The sequence below is a fragment of the Natrix helvetica genome (genome assembly GCF_964273705.1).
Source record: "Natrix helvetica genome assembly, chromosome: 4".
NCBI classification, from domain to species: domain Eukaryota; kingdom Metazoa; phylum Chordata; class Lepidosauria; order Squamata; family Natricidae; genus Natrix; species Natrix helvetica.
Genome location: NC_138550.1, coordinates 87,286,386 through 87,302,197, shown reverse-complemented (window position 1 = coordinate 87,302,197; position 15,812 = coordinate 87,286,386). Strand labels below are relative to the sequence as shown.

Sequence of the window (15,812 nt, the reverse complement as noted above, 5' to 3'; positions counted from 1 at the left end):
GGTTGCCATGGTCATAAACCAATTTGGGCCCAATGTTAGGCAATTTGTATGGCAGTCCTTAAGTGAATCATTACAGTCATTAACAAATCTGGCTTCTCAAATGGGTGCGTTTTGCTGGAAATTGGCCAAAATTATCACAAACGTGATAACATGAGGGCACTGCAACTGGTCATAAATGCAAGTTGCTTGTCAAGTGGCCGGATTGCAATGACAAGACCATGGGGGGTGTATAACAGCCATGCATGCAAATACAGGTTGTAAGTCACTTTTTTCAAGGTCGCTATCACTTTGAAGCATTGTTTAAAAAGGTCGTAAGTCAAGGACTACCTGTACTGGGTATTCAAGATATTAAGTCACAAATAATAGTAAAACATCCCATTGCAATAACAAGGACACTAGATCTGAACTGAAAAAATCTAGATAATAACTACATGGTAGGAAGAAAGATACTGAAAAGTCTACACTTGCCTTCATCCAGTGGTTATCCAGGTATTTACAGCCATCTAGCAGCCTAATAGAAATAGTTCATTTGCTTCTGGGCCTATGCTTTGAACTGACAAGCCATCCTGTGGCTCAATAGAATATGAACTATTCTATTTCAAATTATAGTGTTTATTACCGCTTTTAATAAAATCGTTAGCACAGATATCACTTTAAGAGGGTGTTCCATCTCACAACAACAGTGAGTAAGTATGTGAGTGAGCAGGTAAGCTGCTGTTACAAAATGGAGGCATATTACATATTGCTGGAAGCTTCGGTAATGCTTGTCTAACTTTCTGGGGAATTTACAGTAACTCAGGGCTGTTTAAAACTCAGACAAGATAAATGGCAACAACAGCTTTGTAGAAATGTTTAGTATGACTTGTGCAATGCCCATCCTTGAGAATCATGGAAAATGTAGTATTAGATTTGAAGAAAAATGCCTGTGTTTTGTGCCTTGAAGAAAATAGAATCAAGAATCCATAAGGTATACTGTGAAATTGAGGATCCCAGAGCTTAGTTAGTTAGTTAGTTAGTTAGTTAGTTAGTTAGTTAGTTAGTTCGCTCATTTGCTCGTTCGCTCGCTCGCTCATTCATTCATTCATTCATTCATTCATTCATTCATTCCACCATCCATCCATCCATCTTGTATGGTGATAAATGATTAGAGACTGATAGCAATTCATAAAATAGTTGACCAAAAAAATAATCCTTAAACAGTTAAAATATCGACTGAAACAATTAGTCTGTTAGGTCAATCCAACCAAACAAAATTACAACAATTACAAATAAATGGAAGGCAAATATAATGAAATCGTAATGAAATCAAATGACAAAATAAAATAACACAAATAATTAAATAAATTCAAGGTAAAGTTAAAATAGTGATATTTAAAAATAGTTCACCACGTGTTCTTTAGAAGACTTCAGTCTGTTAAGTCAGAACATTTGAAGGAGTGGAATAAACCTTAATTCTAAGAGTTGTCTATGCATTTGTATGTGTACGTGCATAGAAGGCTATTCTGCAAACTGGGATAGTAACTGAAAGAAAACACCTCATTAACTGTTAGATACAGACAAATGCTTTTCATTTATTTGTATTTCAACCTGGGGCTGAGGGAGCTGAGGGCAGTATATATGCACACTTTTCTTTTTAATCTTGGAGCAATGTTGTCCTAATTCCTGTGAGTTGATTAAATAATGAGGTAAGTAAAGGACAAGGATTTGAACTTGAATTGTCCTACTTCAAATGTCATTCTTTGATCATGTTTACTAACTAATATGTGCTATGGTCAGTAAGGCAAATAAGTCTTACTCCACAGCAAATGTATATAATTCATGGCTATATCTAATATATCACCCTAGGTTTCCCACATTAAAAGCCCAACATGGATCAGGTTTTCAGTTTGGGTGGCTTGGAGTCCCTGGAGTTTCCTTGGCAACATTTTCGGAAGTGAATTGCCATTGCCTATTTCCTAGAACTGACAAATGACAGGCCCAGTTGGCTTTGTGTTTTACGCACAACTAGAACTCATGGTCTTCTGTTTTCTGGCCTGGTGCCTTAGCCACTATGTAAATCTGGCTTTCTCAAGTTTATAGTAGAATAATTGTTTTCATGGAATATCTCCCACTCCATCAATGGTAGTTCAGTATTTCTGCAGCTGCTGTAAGAATGGGGTGAGGAAGGGTCCCAAAACACCTTCAAAGGTTCAGTGATAGCAAATCTCATCCCCAAATTTCTTCCACATATTATTTTTCTATCAATATTTAAATCAGAGGAGATAATTAAAATTACTCAGGGAAACATTTGATGCACTAATTGTTCACATAAGCACAGATAAAAATATAATTGAGAGAGCCATTGTGGTTAGTCTGGAAGTCAGACAGGTGATATTGGACCAGTCCACTCTTATCAGCCAACCCCACTTCACAAGGTTGTAGTTGTAGGAAAATTAGGAAGTGGAGGGAACATTAGGCATGTTTACCGCCTCAAATTATTAAAACTAAGTAATGAACATGGGATTAAAAATAAATAAATAAAATAATTGGCAGGCTACCTATGATCTGTTCTTCCATATACCCTTCCCTTATTAGTCTTCTTGTATCCATTTTATATCAAGGAAAATGGCAAATTTTCCCATTTTATTTTTACTTTAGAGGATCTTTGGATGGTAATAATCTGCTCTTCCTTTCCCCCCCCTCACTTTTTAAAGTATTTTATTATCATGTAACAGTAATGCCTTTTTTTCTTTTTTCTTTCTATATGATCCAGAGCTACTTTGACTGCCTCTTCTAACCGAAATTGATAGCATGTTAAAATCCAAAACATATTTAAATTGAATACGTCCATAGCCCATTTAAATCATGTGTTGACAGGTAGCAAAATTACTGGATTTTTCAGGTTTGCTAGGAAAATTTCCTTCCTTTTAAGTGAACACTTGTACTGATTTTCGTACTTGAAAGCAGTGTTGTTGTTGTTGTTTTGTGTGTGTGTGTTTAAGTGCATCCACCAAACCTTTCTCAAAGCACAGATTGGATGGAGCAATACTGACATCCTTTGGTTTACTCTTAAGGGACTGTTGCAGCACATTCCCATGTGTTAAAAAGCACAAAATACTTACCCCACAAAAAACCCCAAAATTTAAAAAAAATGTGGAGGCTTTTGTCCAGTCTGAACCAAGAGGAATTGTGCACAGCCCAGTTTGTAGTATGAGAGAGCCTCAACTGTTCCAGATTTAATGCGTGCAAAGGATGACATCTGCAGAACAGCAAAGTAAAGGGCAGCAATTCAAGCAATGTTATCCACACACATATACACATGTGATGCCAGAGATCGGCTGGGACAAAAACGCCGGATCGCTAGGAAGGCAGGAAACGAACATTAGGACTTTCGCTTTGCTTAGCTTCTGCAGAAGCGATTTCACTACTAGTAGCCCTGAACATTTAAATTCTGTAGAAGTCTCCGGGAAAGAATCCAGCACGATCAGTATCTCATAATAGCTTTGCTCCCTTTTATTTTATGGCGCGAGAGAGCTGAAAGCGAGCAGCAGTTAAATGCTGCCCTGTCTCTCCAGTCCCCCGGCAGGAAAATGTAAAGGCAATTTCTTCTGGTATCACCTCCGAGAAGAGTATAATTTAATTTGTCACCTGACAATAGATGGGACGAGGAAAAAAGTGCTGCAGTCTCCCGGTGGGGAGGGAGGGAGGGAGAGGGAGAGAGAGAGGAAAATTAAATGTTTCAGAAAGACAGCCTCTGCCCATTCTCCCCCACAACAAACCCCAAACAAACCACCAAGCCCGAAAGTGGTGTTGATGTGACTGTGTCTTGTTTACCGCGAGCAGAGCGGACGGGGCTGATTGTTACCTTGGACTTGAAGCACAGAGACCCCTTCTGTCAGGAACAGGAGGAGCGAATCTTCCAGGCAAAGCCCCCCCCCCCTCTTTGTATCCCTCCCACACATTCACTTGCAAATCCCTGGGAAAGCCAGCTCTTCTCCTAGTTTCTGTAACCTTCCCATAGCAAGGGCTGCAGTTCTCTCAGCAGGACCTTTCCCTCTCTGTCTCTCTGTCTCTCTCTCTCTCCCTCCTCCTCCTCCTCTTCTTCTCCTGAGTGGTGGCTTTCCCCCCCTTCTTCTTTCTTTTTCTTTTAATCAGGCTCCCTGAATGAAAGCCAGTCAGAGCGAGCGAGCAAGCGAACGAGTCAGCCAGCTAGCCAGCGAATGCTTCCCCCTCCCTCCCTCCTCCTCCTCCTCCTCCTCCTCTTCTTCTTCCCCGCTTCCCATCTCCGCCGCTTTCCCTGCTGTCCAGAGTTAAGTGATGCTCGCAGAAGACGCTTGAATTCGTTTCGAGTCGGCTTAGGGTAGAAGAGGGCAAAATAAGCGGGAAATAAAGAGGAAGATTAGTCCGGGACTTCGGGGGTTGCCGCCTCGGTAGGACACGACTCGATTCACAACAAAAGGTAGGAATCTCTTGCCTTTGACTTTGTAGTGGAAAGGGCATAGGAGTTGTATCTGCGGGGGGTGGGGGTGTTTCCCCCATCCCCAGGTGCTGTGTTCTATTCTATCAACCACAGGGGTATAAAAGGGGTAACTTTCGCTCGCTCGGTCGGTCTTATAGAAAGAACCTTTCAAACCCGAAGTTGCTCGAGCATGTTGCCTTGTATTCTTAAACTGAGCTGCTTCAAATGGGCAGTTTGCGAAGCTAGTCAAAAGAACTGCCGATGAATCCCTACCTTTCCGTTTAAGACTACCTACCTACTAACTAACTAACTAAAAAACAAACCCAGGAACGTATTTCATTTTTTTGTGAAAAAGGTGGAGGATGAGAACTCTCAAGGCAACATTTGTAAAAGCTTAACCGTTCATCCTCTAGTCCTTATCTTGGGCTTAGCATGAATGGCAAACATATGTGTCGGAACTCACTGCATCATTTATAGAAGATTGCCCTTAGGGGTTTTCTGTTTCTGTTCTGAGGCTACCGTAAATCTCCCCCTTCTCCCCACCCCCATATATTTGGGTTAAATTATGTTTCAAAATGCTCCAGGAGTATTTGAAGCATAGAAACTCAACTTATCTGTCTGCATTTGTAAAGAGCTACACAGCCAAAGGTTGAGAAGGCACCCATCCCATGTCGTGATCAGAGACTTACAACCCACAAAAAGAGAGAAAGCAAGTTGTGTCTGCCTTCACTGTCCCTGCTGCAATAAAATCCATATTTGATGTGGTGTTAAATAAATGCAGCATGGTGCGAGTCCCCCTCTGTGCTCCTAGCAAGTCACTGTTGGTCGCTTTGTCAGCTGCTCTGTGCCGTGCTCCAAAATTTACAGCAAATGATTGTGCATTATAATGCCAGCTGTAGCTATCTGAGCTAAACAGAGCTTTACGGCATCAAGGAGGTCACCAACTGACAGCATGTGTGCTTAGTAACAAACAGTAGTACCTGAACTATCAGCCAGGTTGGTATTGTCCATCTCAATGGAGCATCATCCCTGATTTACAATGGGGGGGGGAGGAGGGAGTCTGTTTTCAAAACTGTAGCTCATTAGTTTTGAAATGCTTTGAGGTCCATCATTTTCTTCTGGATGGTTAAAAAGAGGAAGATAGAAGAATGTATTTGCATTTATAAGGTAGATGGTTCCATATTTACATAACCAACTGGTCAGATTTTGACTTGCTATTTGTTGAGCCTTTTTCTAAAATGATCTGCTGTGAAAACTTTGTTGAGCTTATGTTACTGCTGTCTGCATTTCAGATATTTATGCTAATATCCATCACCTCTCTGCTCCCCCCAAAAAAAAACGGGGGAGAGAAAAAGATCGGAAAGGGAGGAGGATGAGGGCAGATAATATTTAGAGAAACAGAGAAGGACAAGTTCCATTTGCTTGGGGGGGGGGGGACTCTTTCTCTGGCTTAAAAAAATGGCAGCATTATTTGGTGAGTAGGGAGGAACAGTGTGATTCAGAACATGAATCAAATTGTTGAAGCTAAGCCTTTCATCTCAAACCTATTTTAATCAATGAAACTGACCCCTTTGTGCACACTTGACTGAAGGTGGGTGTTTCTAATGTGAAAGTTCAGTCCTGAGGGTTGAAAAAAACTGGTTTTGAATTTCAACCTAGCCTTTAAAATTATACAGTTAAATTTATTGTAATTGGGCTTGATGTCAAATCAAATTGTGTTGCATGCTTTGCAAATAAGATATGATTTGTCTATGAGGTGTGTGAGAATTGTAGAAAAAAATAAAGATCCTCTAGTTTGTGTTTCACTCATTTTATTTTGTTCCTTCTCACTCTAGTTTATGTGGATATATTTGGATTGTGGATGAGTTTCAGTGAGGGAGATTTTTAGATTTTGTGTGAACAGTCAAATATTGTGTGCAGGTATACTTGGAGAGTACAGTGTGCATTTTTATTCTGTAGTGTCCTTTAGTGCTGTAAAGGTGTGCAGAATTTTTCCAAAGAATGCATTCCTTTAAACAGAATCAGGTGCTGAGAGCAGATCTGTATTATATTATTATTAAGAAAAGGAGATAAAACTGAAAGACTCATAGTCTCCAGATACACAGAGGACATATTGCTCTTTTATTATCAGTCAGATAAATTTGATATTAAAGTTAATTCAAAAAGCCCTGGTACTGAACATGGCTGGTCAAAAAAAGAAAGAAAGACAATTGCTTCATTTTTTAAAATCAACTGAAGTACAGAAGAGAGAAAAGGTTAATTTAAAAATGATAACCTTTTCTGGTACTTAGAAAGCCATTTCCTGATTTTAAACAAGATATCCCAAAGAACGAAAATAACCACGAAGCCTTACTCTTGTTGGCTGTCTGATTTTTTCCCCTCTGAGATAATTTATTTTCTATGTATTTTTATAATGCTAATAATTCAAATCGTAATAATTGTCTGTGCTCTGTAATGCCACTAGGCTGCAGCATTTGCACACAGGGTCAGACAAGTGTGAGGAAAAACACTGAGCAAGTCACACAAAAGAAGTGTAAGAAGTGTGCTTTATGTTCATATTAAATACTGACCTCTTTTCTTTTTTTAAAAAAGAATGATTAATGATCAGTAGCTGAAGTATTTTATATGATGTATCCAGTTTCCTCATTAAACTGCATCACTGTCCTCACTGCTCTGCATCATAGTGCTGTATTTATCTCCAATTGGGCACAGGGGAAGGCAGGCAGGAATGGGACAAATAAAGCAAGAGGGAAAAGATTGATTGATTCAGAGAAAATATGTAAATTATAATTTTAATAGAGCTGAACTGGAATCTTTTTACGTAATAGATGCAATGATGCTAATTAATATTGTACTCTTGCTGCTGAAGGACTAGATTTTGAGCAAGAAAACAGTCTAGTAAAGAACTATCAGTGATTTTTAAGCTGGCTTGAAAACTTTTCATGCAGCTTTAAAAAGATACGGTATATTGCTTTTAGACTAGGATTGTGAGAACCTGGATACCGTGCCCTCCCCCTGCTATGGAAAGTCACTACATGGCTTTGAATGCATCATTATTTCAGGTCAACCAAACTCATAAGATTGTAGAAGTACTCCGAGTGCCACCTTGACCTCCTGGAACCTAGTTGGAATATACTGTACATCTACAAACAAATAAAATGCATTATTATAGCATCTGGAATTATGGGGATATAGCTTTTAATTCCACAAATTCCATGGAAGCATAAGTGTGCTAGGTACAAATGATTCATGCCTTCATGTTTCTACTCCAGAATTGTAGCCACATTTGCATTCTGTCTCAAGGAAATACTTGATTCAACTTATAAAAATAAATATATTGAGACTATTCTCCTGCTGCTGATATATATATATATATATATATATATATATATATATGTATGTATGTATGTATGTATGTATGTATGTATGTATGTATGTAGGTAGGTAGGTAGGTAGGTAGGTAGGTAGGTAGGTAGGTAGGTAGGTAGGTATGCAAATATATAAATTATATATATATATATATATATATATATATATATATATATATATATATATATATGTATGTATGTATGTATGTATGTATGTATGTATGTAGGTAGGTAGGTAGGTAGGTAGGTAGGTAGGTAGGTAGGTAGGTAGGTAGGTAGGTAGGTATGCAAATATATAAATTATATATATAATATATATATATATATATATATATATATATATATATATGTGTGTGTGTGTGTGTGTGTGTGTGTGTGTGTGTGTGTGTGTGTGTGTGTGTGTGTGTGTGTGTGTGTTTGTGTGTAATTTATATATTTGCATTATTCATATGCCTTCTGCTTCACCAGACTTTGGACAGCTCCCAACAATAAAATATCAATACATTCTCCAAGTCTAAAATCACCATAAATTTATAGATCACGAAGTCATTTAATAGCCAAAAACATAGAACTGACAAACTCCAGGGACAAACATAACAACTGCCATTTTGTCAACTTACCAAAGGCTCAACAAGAATGAATCCCTTCCCTTGTTTTGGAAGATTACTATGGAAGAGCCGTCTTCTCTTAAAGAGTAAGAGACTTACAAAGACTTGGAGTGGCAAAAATGAAAGCTTCTCTCTGTGCTGCCATCCCCCAGACTAGTGGTTCTCAACCATTTCTTCTCCATGGAACTCCTTTAAATACCTTTTGTGGCCACAGACCATGTCCATGAACTCCCAAGACTTAACTCAAGATGTAAATCATAACATTTCTTCAAGCCCCTTGGGAATGACATCACAGCCACTCAGCGGTCTACAGACCAAAGGTTGTGAAACATTGTCCCAGATAAAGGGAATAGCATGTAAGAATACTTTATTTGGAGAAAGCAATCCTATTGAAGAGTTGAACAGTGAAGGGACTTTATAGCTAGCTAGATGATATTTATTTATAGAGAGAAAATGTCCAGACCAAACGTGATATCTAATGTTGTATTTCCCCTCTTACCAGAGGGATTCCCCTTGTGGAGTACTGTAAAGCCATTACCATGGCAACTCCACTGTGCTATACAGTAGAGGCCATTTTATGGCAGTACAGTAGAAGCCATTTTAAGGAACAACAGGCTGCATCTTAACAGAATACAACCCTGAAGGGTATTAGGGGTGTCCTAACCCCACATTATTATTTTTTCCAGAGAATAAGTCATCTATGTACCATGTTTGGTTGAAACTGCTCAAGGCGTTCCAGAATTATGCTGGATCACACACACACACACACACACACACACACACACACACACACATCCATTTTTAGGTAGGTAGGTAGGTAGGTAGGTAGGTAGGTAGATAACCAGCACTTTCAACTGGATCCAGAAACCAATTCTGCTATTACAGATTGGGCATATACTGCCAAACCAGATCAAGCCACTGGCAATTTGAAAGCTATATTTTATACCTACTGCTGTTTCTCAGTAGTCTTCACACAAAGCTCCAGTAAAGCACCTTACAGTGATCCAGTAAGCCTTGTAGATCTGTAAAACATATTGAGAATCCTGCCATGATTCCTTTTTTTTTTTTGGCATGGAAACATTATAGCAAAACAGAAACAAAATTATTGTATTGTAGTTCATTATTTGCTGCCTTAGTCATTGCCCAACAGAAGTTTAAACAATTGTAAAACTCGGACTATAATGGATATATTATCCAGTAATTAAGTTGTGGTCTTTATTCACAAAATGAAAAGATGAAATTAAAAAAACAACAACCTTTTTTCATCTCACAAATTGTGTTTTTATACTATTTTCATTTGTTTCATTCTGTTCTCTCCCTTTTTTCTTCATTATTAACCATTTGGCCAGGGCTGAATTTAGGTTTGTGAAGACTTTTCATCAAACCTTATTAACATTCTAATTCAACCAATTAGATTGCCTTATATATGTTTCACCTCTACTCCTCCCACCATCCATACCTCCCTCGCCCCCCCCCCCCCCCATTTCTCTCTTGCATGACTGGATCAGAATAGGCAGAACTTCTCCCCTTCCCCAGATAAGGCTCTTTAATGCTACTGTGAAGTGTGATTTGAGTACCAATCTGTTAGCAAGGGCATCTTATAAACTATTCTATATAAGCCATATCTATTTTAGAATGGATTGCAATGGTAATTTTTATTTTATCTTATTTTTCCACACAGCCTTATTATCTATAAAAATTGCTGAGTTCTCTAAAAACGTGAGGCTACTATTTCATGTTTTTGAAATCTTCTACCCTCTAGGTGTGTTTTATTGCAAGTTGTAAGATGTCTATGGAGGCTGAAGATTCTGAAACTTGTGATCTAGCACATCTGGAGAGCACCAGATTGGGAGGAGGAAGCAATTATGCCCTCTTTCCCCTTTTATTTTGTGCTGTGGTAAATCATTCATTATCTAAGGTAATCTTGTGACTCTTATTTTTTTATTACATTTGCTGATCCACGAAGGTTACACTGCAAGTAAAAATACACTTGTAGATAGGCTTGCAGATAGACCTCTAGATCAGAGGTAGGTTTCAAATTCTAGTGCTACCAGTTCACTCGTGCTTGCACAGAAGCATCCCGGTGGGTAGGCAGAGCCTCCTGCCACCGCCACTACCCGTTCAACTGATCCAGGCTGAACCGGGAGCAACCCACTTATGCTGCAGATGTACAAAAGACATTCAACTTTCAAGACAATTGTAAAACTATTTAGGATGCCTGGAAACTGTACTATATAGGTAGGGTGATGCAGTGACTCAGTGGCTAAGGTCAGTGGTGGGATTCAAAATGTTTACTACCAGTTCTGTGGGTGTGGCTTGGTGGGTGTGGCTTGTTCTGTGAGTGTGGCTTGGCAGGGGAAGGTTACTGCAAAATCCCCATTTCCTCCCCATCAACTGGGACTTGAAAGGCAGAGAATAGATGGGGGTGAGGCCAGTCAGAGGTGGTATTGGTTCTCTGAACTACTCAAAATTTCTGCTACTGGTTCTCCAGAACTGGTCAGAACCTGCTGAATATCATCTTTGGTTAAGATGCTGGGCTTGTTGGCTGGAAAACCAGCAGCCCAGGTTCGAGACCAAAGCTCCACATGATGGGATGAGCTCCCGTCCTCATTCCAGCTCCTGCAAAAGCAAGTAGATAAATAGATACCACTTAGGTGGGGGAGGTAACAGCGCTCCGTCACTTCATTCTGGCCACATGACCATGGAAATGTCTTCAGACAATGCTGTCTCAATGGCCTTGAAATGAGGATGAGCATCACCCTCTAGAGTTAGCAACAACTGGTGGAGTAAAATCTGCAGGAAGGTATGGTGAAAAGTGCTTTCATAGGCTTTTTGAAAGGTTAAGATTTTCATAATCCTTATTTGATGTACAGGACTGATTTAAACAGATTTATTTGATGGTATTTGCAAGTAATGTTTCCTAAAGCTGAATACACACATTTATTTTGTAGTTATGTGGGTAGTACATTGTAAATAATTATGTTGCAGATTAGTATGTAAAAATTCCACATCAATAAAAGCAAAACAAAACAGAAACACTTTAGAGTTGCTATAAAAAAAGTTTTCTCTTAATTTTTCACTATGTAGAAAGAGGAGCTTTTTAAATGCAGATAGGTCTTTAATATAGGACCATCATGGCTACAATCTGAATAATGGATGATCATTAATGTTATAATAAATAATTTCTTGTAAAACTAGTATGGATTTCAATTTATTTATTATATAGTCTAATAACATTCAGATACAAAAATTGTGTGGGGGAGAGAGGTCGCAAAGGAAACATCAGTCTACCAATCCTAGCGTTGATAGTTTGGGGTTTTTTTTTCTCCAGAATTTTATCTGTAATTCTCAGCCTTACAAGCAGAGGTGGTATTCAGCAGGTTCTGACCAGTTCTGGAGAACTGGTAGCAGAAATTTTGAGTGGTTTGGAGAACTCTGACTGGCCCTGCCCCCATTTATTCTCTGCCTCCCGAGTCCTGGCTGATCTGGAGGGAATGGGGATTTTGCAGTAACTTTCCCCTGGAGTGGGGAGGGAAGATTTTACAGTAAAATTGAGATTTTACAGTATCCCTCTGCTGCCACGACTACTAAGCCACACCCATAGAACTGGTAGTAATTTTTTTTTTGAATCCCACCACTGCTTACAAGGTATTCTGCCTTGAGATCCAGAAACTGACTGCATAGGAAGACAGTAACAGTACTCTGAGATAGGTTATAGCAACAGAATCTTGCAAATCTGCTTCCACTTCACCTTCCCTCCCTCTTATATCCTGGTGAGTCAAGGAGGAACTCATCAATTTTCCAGAGTTTGAGGAAGTCTTTTGTCCTTGTTATTTCTGTAACAACTTCTGGATATTCTTTTCAAGGCCTTCTCCATGGCTGTCTGCACTAATATCCAGTTTATTTATTTTTATTATTATTTAACAGGCAGGGTTAACTGAAAGTTATAGTGAGAAAAGTCAAGATGGCAGCCATGATGTTGTAATGACAGCTCCACCTGTTTTTTTGGGTTTTTTTTAATTCATAGTGGAGCTTCAGTTGTTCCATTATGGCTACGGTCTTCACTTTTTTAACCATACTGTCTGCTAACAGACATGAAATAGAGCCATAGGAATTTTAATGTATAATATACAAGCATTTCCTATACCTGTTTAAAATTGGTATTTGCCTGATACCCCTGATAAAATTGTCTGTGCAGTAGATTCACGGATATTGGGTTCATAAAACAAATTTGGTGGTGCAGTGTAAATGTCCTGGAAGGATCTTTTGAAATTCTGCTTAACTTGCTGTTTTATCACAGAAAGGATTAAAGTAGCAGTGTCTCAACTAAACCATGCTAGTAGTGTGCAATTTTTTCTGAGCCCCAGTAATTTCAATCAACATGAAATCAAACCTTATGATTTTTTAAAGTTTTATTTTTTTAACATTACATATGGAGGGGTTTTTTTTCCCCTGCAACCAACAACCAACATTACTGTAAAATAAAGAAGGAAAAGAAAACCCTTTTCCAAAGTAAGCATTGTTGTTTCCTTTATTTTTGCACAATTGATGGGGGGGGGGGGGTTGCATATGAATTGAAGTAGTAATTTAACATACTTGCTCAAAATTGTATGACCTTAATGCAGCATAATAGCATTTCTAACTGTTATAATATTTAAGAACCAAATCACATGTTTAGATAAAAGATAAAAAGGTAACTATGTGTGTAATCTGTGTGTGTGTGTGTGTGTGTGTGTGTGTGTGTGCTTACCCATATATGCAGATATGTGTAAACAGAGAGAAGGAATTATTTTGTCCTCATAGTATTTTAAACATAATTTTATATGATTGTCTGGAGGTTAACTGAACATGTGAGTAGCTATGACCCAAGATATAATTATATCATATCAGCTGTTTTGCAAACTGAATTTCTGAAGGTGTGTGTACATACATATACATGTGTGTACACACACACACACACACACACATATTCAAAAACACTCAGAAGCCAGAGTTAATTGACAATCTATACTCTAGTAAAAGAAATTGATAAAATGTCTGTTTTTCATAATTAGATACTATCATTTAGCCAACATTAAATCTGAGTAAGACCTACTTGCTCCAAACTAGTAGTGCAGTTTTTTTTTTAAAGTACTTGCATGCAACGGATACAGGAAACTAAATTTTTGTCCTTCAAATCAAGGTGAAAATTTCTTGCAATCTACAGAGCAAAGCTGGAGTGAAAAAAAGATATATTTATTGATTGTTTGGACTTCATACTATTCAAGAACAGGAGTTCTGTAGGTAACAGATTGGCCTGCATTAATTTGACTTACTCCTCCTCCTCCTCTCCACCATCATTGGCACCACCATGAGCACCACTGTTGTTGTTGTTGTTGTTGTTATCATCATCTTCTTCATCATCATTATTAAAAATACATGAATATTCTCATGAAAGTATATGATATTCTGACATACGTAGACCATGAAGTAAAACAGACTGATCAAAACTAAAGAGATTAGCCAACTACCCCTGCAAATATTGTGATTACACAGAACTAATGTTGAACTCTTTTCTGCTTCCCTGACCACCTTGTGACAAATGGTATGCTGTACTTGATTCATGGCAGCTTAGCTATTGAGAAATCAGTGGTTATATTCCTTTCTAATGTAATTAATCTAGAGAGATGGAATCTTGACAAACTGGACATTATGTGAATTCCAATATGGGAAACATGTCAACATTATTTAGGGAAACATACGGCAGTATCACTGGCTCAAGGTTCACATTATTCTTTTATTTAAAATATCTATCTCCATCTGCTATCCAAAGGAACTGACAGTCTAAGAAAAGGCTCGTGCATTCCTACTAGCACATAGCTTAGTGTTTACTTATTGGGCACCCCAGTTTGTTTGTTTATTAAATTTATATCTTGCCTATCTCTCAAGTAACTAATCCAATCCCTTGATATTTGACTTTTTAAAAAATCTCCAGTGAACTATACTTTCAGATTAGAAGAGATTTATGCCCAAAGTGCTTATTTCCACCCCCAAAATGATGCACAAATTAGAGTCAAGAAAAGTCTGACTCTATACCATGAATATGGTGTCCTTTTATTTAAAATAAAGGGTGGTACTACTTACAGTTCATGATAGATTTACACGCACTAGTAGTGAATGTGGGAATAAAAAGGGAGGAAAGAAGTGGTAAAGGAAGGAATATTGTCTTCCAATCAAACCACTACAATCTATTGCTGAATCAATGCATTATTCTAATTTTGTACAGTTGTGTCCAGGATAAATGGATGGGTTAAACAAGAGAACCCAACATACCAATGCCAAATCTGATATTAAATTCCATTGCTGTGCCCATTTTCTTAACTAGTCCTAATAACCTGAGTAGTCCTATTAACTGTAGTAGTCCTATTGAACAAATACAGAGAACTGTGCAGCTAAAGCTAATAAATGACACACATGAAATCTAAGAATCATGAAGCTAATTTTGATTAGATGACCCTAACAAAACTCCAGTCAGTAATTAACTTGTATTTGCTTTTCACAGACTTCGCACACTTTCAGGATTAGGAAGATTTTTTTTTACACTTGACAACCCTAAATTAGTTAAAAAAAATTAATGAGGCTATTCAGATGTCCTATCTCACATTTCTTTGAATCAGTCAATCATTAGTTGGGGTATATTCTTTTTTTTCAGATCCACATAACTAGTCTTCCTTCTCAGATATGAGGTATCTGAGGAATCCTCCCCCCCCCAAAAAAAAACCAGATCATAGATCCAATTTTTTATAGAAAAAGCAGAGGTTCAATTTCTTCCAATAAATCTAGGAATGGAAGCAAAACATTCTTATTTCCTCTTGCTGTTGATGTAATTTATTGTACGCTTTCTCCATTTTGCTGGTTTGTCAAGGAGAGCCTCCATTCCAGTATGGCCCATTGATCCCATGCAATGGTGGCTTCCTACTGGTTCAGACCAGTTCGGCCAAACCGGTAGTAGTTTGGCAGTCTGGGTTGCTGAAACTGGCAGCAACCCAGGTCTGCCATGCCCCCGAACTGGTTCCCCTGGCGGCACCATAGGCACCACCATCTTGTTTTTCAGTTCTGCACATGCTCAGAACAATTTTAATTGCACTGCACACATGAGTGAACCGGCATGTGCCTGATGGAACCTGATGGAACCCACCCCCGATCCCATGTTTTGGATAGAATTACACATCCCTGTGTACATGGCAATTTTGCAACGTCATCATTCCCAAACAGTTCAGAAATCGAGGAATAGTTTTGTGCAATCATTTAGTAGAGTATTGAACTGGAAAAGCTTTGTCCTTTCATCATTTATTACATATCTTTTAATTATTTGTTATAATAACTGTGATAAAAGCATTGCTTGTTAAATTTAAATTC

General features: G+C 38.2%; 1 protein-coding gene across 4 annotated transcripts in view; it reads left to right on the top strand.

Moving 5' to 3' along the window:
• CDH10 (cadherin 10) overlaps window positions 1-15,812 on the top strand; it is a 348,546-nt gene that overhangs the window by 187,928 nt on the left and 144,806 nt on the right. Inside the window, exon 1 of one of the 4 annotated variants that reach the window (XM_081951532.1) lies at window positions 4,170-4,438. The exons of 2 other annotated variants lie outside the window; for them this stretch is intronic. The gene's annotated coding sequence lies outside the window, so the exon portion shown is untranslated. Of the gene's footprint in view, window positions 1-4,169; window positions 4,439-15,812 lie in introns of those variants that run through there. One more of the 4 variants, XM_081951531.1, reaches the window with a different exon arrangement.